The sequence below is a fragment of the Pantherophis guttatus genome, chromosome 8, assembly GCF_059756535.1.
Source record: "Pantherophis guttatus breed Tessera chromosome 8, ASM5975653v1, whole genome shotgun sequence".
Taxonomy (NCBI): Eukaryota; Metazoa; Chordata; class Lepidosauria; order Squamata; family Colubridae; genus Pantherophis; species Pantherophis guttatus.
In genome coordinates this window covers 75,885,001-75,890,565 of record NC_142070.1, presented here as the reverse complement: position 1 = coordinate 75,890,565, position 5,565 = coordinate 75,885,001, and positions in this window count along the sequence as shown.

Genomic DNA, 5,565 nt, shown 5'->3' with positions numbered 1-5,565 from the left:
AGATTATGGCTGTTCAGTCTTCTTCTTCTTCTTCTTCTTCTTCTTCTTCTTCTTCTTCTTCTTCTTCTTCTTCTTCTTCTTCTTCTTCTTCTTCTTCTTCTTCTTCTTCTTCTTCTTCTTCTTCTTCTTCTTCTTCTTCTTCTTCTTCTTCTTCTTCTCCTCCTCCTCCTCCTCCTCCTCCTCCTCCTCCTCCTCCTCCTCCTCCTCCTCCTCCTCCTCCTCCTCCTCCTCCTCTTCTTCTTCTTCTTCTTCTTCTTCTTCTTCTTCTTCTTCTTCTTCTTCTTCTTCTTCTTCTTCTTCTTCTTCTTCTTCTCTCCCTCCTCCTCCTCCTCCTCTTCTTCTTCTCTTCCCCCTCTTCCTCCTCCTCCTCCTCCTCCTCCTCCTTCTTTTACATTTTTTATTAAGTTATGGAGTATTATAAAATACAAAATACAAAACTAAATAGAAGAGCAGTGAGGGGGTGGGGAAGGGGGAAGAGAAGTGAGGAAAAATGGGGGCGGGAAAAAAAGAAGCATTGACTTCTGACTCTCTCTTTGCAGTAGAATAAGGCGTTAACATCAAATCACAGCTTTTTGCTTTTCCATAATAATATGAACAAGTCTTTTATATAAAGACCTATCAATCTAATCTGTAAAACCCAAAGTCAGAGTTTCATTCTTTTCCACATCAAGCAGTTCAGAAGCAGTTTCCAGCTGTCCAATATCTTCTTAAAAGCCTCCAGTGTTGGGGCATTCAGAACTTCTGGAGGAAAGTTCTGATTAATTGTTCTCACTGTCCGGAAATTTCTCCTTAGATCTGGGTTGCTGATTAGTTTCTATCCATTGCTTCTCTTGCTTTCCGATCAGAGGTGGTATTCAGCCGGTTCGTACCAGTTCAGGAGAACCGGTAGCGGAGATCGTGGATGGGCCTGCCCACCTGCCCACTTGCCCCAGCTCTATGCGGTCCTATTTTGAGGCCAGACACATGTGTGGTGAACCGGTAGCAACAAAATGTGAAACCCACTGCTGTTTCCGCTGCTTTGTTTTTGCCTTCGTTGAAGTGAGGTATCAAGCTCATATAGAGCCTTGGTGGCGCAGCAGACTAAAGCACTGTTAAGTAACACCAGCTGCCTGCAATTACTGCAAGTTCGAATCTCACCAGGCTCAAGGTTGACTCAGCCTTCCATCCTTTCGAGGTAGGTAAAATGAGGACCCGGATTGTGGCGGCAATAAGATGACTTTGTATAAAATAGAGCACCGCTTGGGGGGGCCAAAAAGCCCTACTAAGCAGGTATATACAAAAGTATGAAGGCTGTTGCTTAATGCATTATAAGCCGCCCTGAGTCTCCGGAAAAGGGCGGCATATAAATCGAACCAATAAATAAATAAATAAATAAATAAATAAATAAATAAATAAATAAATAAATAAATAAATAAATAAATAAATAAATAAATAAATAAATAAATAAATAAATAAATAGCTGTATTTTGTTCTACATCTGTCAGGGGCAAAGAATCAAGACTGTTCCTTTTGTTTTTTTTAAACTTCCCTTTTATGGATTACAAATTTGAAATAAATAAATAAAAATGTTGCTACTTAAGAAAGTGAAAGTTTTAGAAAGGATAAAAAGATTGTTGGACCTCTCCCGAAGAACAGATTTGCTTATCGTAGATATATTCACAGAAGAGGATATTATCTCATCAGCCAGCAAGTTTATCATTAAATAATTGTTATAATTAAATGATTACTAGCCTCCAGCAAGACTGGAGGCTAAAACCTACGAAGGAGAGTTGCAGGGATTGGATACGTCTAGTTCAGTGAAAAGAAGGACTAGATGTGATGTGATAGCAGTCTTCTACTTCTTGTGGGGCTGCCACAAGGAAGATGTGGGTCAACCTATTCTCCAAAGCACCTGAAAACAGAACAAGATGCAATAGATGGAAACTAATCAAGGAGAGGAATGACTTAGAACTAAGAAGAAGTTTACTGACAGCACTCGCTCCGTGCTGTGGACCAGGCTGTGTAAACGACAAAATAAACGCTCTGCCAAACTGAGTTTATTTATTTATTTATTTATTTATTTTTATTTATTTTTATATGCCACCCTTCTCCGGAGACTCAGGGCGGCTTACAATGCGTTAAGCAATAGCTTTCATACTTTTGTATATTTTATACAAAGTCAGCTTATTGCCCCCACAAACCGGGTCCTCATTGTACCCACCTTAGAAAGGATGGAAGGCTGAGTCGACCTTGAGCCTGGTGAGAATTGAACTCACAGTAATTGCAGGCAGCTGGATGTTAAATGCTGCCTTAGTAGGAGGCATTAGCCTCCTACGCCACTCAGGCGCACTAATCAGGCTTTTTGGATTCTGCCCGAGCCTGGCTCAGACTGGGTTGAGATTATCATTGAATTGAAGTTGCCGGTCTTTTCTTTTGTTCTGAGGTAGCTGACTTTGGCTCATTTCCAAAAATTAATACAGAGGAGAGCCTTACAATCAGTAGGCAGTGAGTTCGATCCTAGGTAGAGGCTGATCTTTCTCACTCTGGGCACAATGAGTAATTATCTGCTGCAAACTCCACATAGGCGTCAGGAAGGGCATCTGGCTAGTAAATGCTCAGCTGGCAATCAGACGCCTCGATTCATCTCAAAGCAAGGAATTGCAGGGTTGTTTAAAAAACAACCTTCTTGATTTTTTAAATAAATATATACCCTGTTTTCCCCAAAATAAGACATCCCTTGATAATAAGCCCAATCAGACTTTTTGAGCGCATGGCAATAAGGTCAAGCGCTTATTTCAGGGTTCAAAAAAAATATAATACAGGGTCTTATTTTTGGGGAAACACAGTATCTATCTATCTATCTATCTATCTATCTATCTATCTATCTATCTATCTATCTATCTACTTATCTATCTATCCATCCATCCATTCATCTATCATCTATCTATCCATCCATTCATCTTCTATCTATCTATCTATTCTGTTTCCCCAAAAATAAGACATCCCCTGATAATAAGCCCAATCGGACTTTTGAGTGCATGGCAATAAGGCCAAGCACTTATTTCAGAGTTCAAAAAAATATAAGACAGGGTCTTATTAGAGGAAAACATGGTATCTATATATCTATCTATCTATCCATTCATTTATCATCTATCCATCCATCCATCCATCCATCCATCTTCTATCTATCTATCTATCTATCTATCTATCTATCTATCTATCTATCTATCTATCTATCCTGTTTCCCCAAAAATAAGACATTCCCTGATAATAAGCCCAATCGGCCTTTGAGCGCATGGCAATAAGGCCAAGCAATTATTTCCGAGTTCAAAAAAATATAAGACAGGATCTTATTTTTGGGGAAACACAGTATATAAACCCCACTCTAATCTGTCTGTGCCATGAATTTAGGTAATACTTCCCGGGCCTCACAATTGAAAATTCCATTAAGAAATGACTGAGAAACTCTTTTACCCTGAGGTTTAACCTTTGCCAGAGAATTCCCTGGGAGAAATTTAAGGGACTGAAGTTTGATTCCACCATCAAAGATCACTTCCAGCAAATCATTATTTTTTTGGGTGGGTGGGGGGTGTAGTTTTAGTTGATGTGGACTCCTTGTTTACTTCAAAAGAAGTGAATAGGTTCTGCATTGTCACGATTCATTTTCATCAATATCACTTAGCAAAGCTGCTTTGGCGGCACTTAGAGCTGAAAGGACAGGGCGATGCTACGAGCTTGACATTGAAAATGACTTACATTGTGCTGTATCTTACACAGTACACAAAATAAAAAAAGCCCAGGGCACACAAATCAATCACAGGGCTCATGCCAATAACAAAAGGAAGTAATTTGTGCTTAGCACAAAAAAACAATCTACATATTTGAATCTCGATCTATTTACAAATGCTAGGTTTTTCTTTCTTAAGCCAGACTCTTTTGTTCTCCTTGAAAATTGGGGAGTTTTTATTTTTTGCAGGGAGAGAGAGAGAGGGAGGGAGGGAGGGAAGGAGAGAGAGAGAGAGGGAGGGAGAGAGAAAGAAAGGAAGGAAGGAAAGAAGGAAGGAAGGAAAAAAGAAAGAAAGAAAGAAAGAAAGAAAGAAAGAAAGAAAGAAAGAAAGAAAGAAAGAAAGAAAGAAAGAAAGACATTGTTTTAGTGAATTAATAATTGCTTAAGCTTGAGATTTTACTACAGGGTGGTAAGAAAAATGCTAAAGGTCTTGGAAGGTTATTAAACCTGACTTTTTCCTGTGAAAAAGATTTCATTTAGGTAATTCTCAATCAATCAGAATAGAGTTGGAAGGGATCTTTGAGGTTTTCTAGTCCAAACGGTTCTCTATGTTTTGTACTCCTGGCAATTAGATGGGGAAGAAATGGAGGTAATGACAGATTTTATTTTCCTGGGCTCCAAAATCACTGCAGATGGAGACTGCAGCCAAGAAATTAAAAGATGCTTGCTCCTGGGGAGGAAAGCTATGGAAAATTAAGACAGCATTCTAAAAAGCAGAGACATCAACCTGCCAACAAAAGTGCCTATAGTCACAGCTATAGTTTTCCCAGTTGCAATGTCTGGCTGTGAAAGTTGGACCATAAGGAAGGCTGAGAAGGCCAAAGAATGGAGGCCTTTGAACTCTGGTGCTGGAGAAGACTCCTGCGAGTCCCTTGGACTGCAAGGTGATCAAACTGCTCAGTCCTAGAGGAGATCAACCCTGACTGCTCTTTAGAAGGCCAGATCCTGAAGAGGAAACTCAAATACTTTGGCCACCTAGTGAGAAGGAAGGACTCACTGGAGAAGAGCCTAATGCTGGGAAAGATTGAGGGCTAAAGAAGAAGGGGACGTCAGAGAACGAGGTGGCTGGATGGAGTCACTGAAGCAGTTGGCATGAGCTTAAATGGACTCTGGGGGATGGTAGAGGACAGGAAGGCCTGGAGGAACGTTGTCCATGGGGTCGCGATGGGTCGGACATGACTTCGCAACTAACAACAAATGTTTTGCCCAGGGGTCTGAATATTTTCTGAATTCACTGCTCCTGTTCCTATTCCTATATGTATGTATGTACATACATACATACATACATACATACATACATACATACATACATACATGTTCGCATGGAACCCAGGTTAAGAACCCCTGGCTTAAAGAAAAAGTTGAGTAAGACAAAAGGCCAGTTTACTCAATTCAAACTTATATAAGATGGTCTGGTTGTTGACTTACATTTAATCAGCTTCGTTTTTTGTCCTTTTGAAGATGTGATTTTCACTTTGCTGCAAATACCGCAGCTGTCCCTATTTGAGACAGCAACGTAAGAACTGAGGGATAGGTTACCACCCATACCACTTTGAGTAGCATTGTCATCTGCAGCAAGCTGAGATCGTAGCAAAAGGATGATGTGCACACAATGACAACCGATTGCATGCTTTTGCATTTCAAAGTTTGACATGAATTCAGAGTTAAGGCTTTTGAGCCATGATATCACAGTGGATATTTTGTCCCTTGCCATGATGTCCATTTTTGTACGTTACCCTATACCTAAAAGAAAAGTACCTTATTGTTGTGGTCCGCCAGCAGCCTGCGGCCTGGCAGTG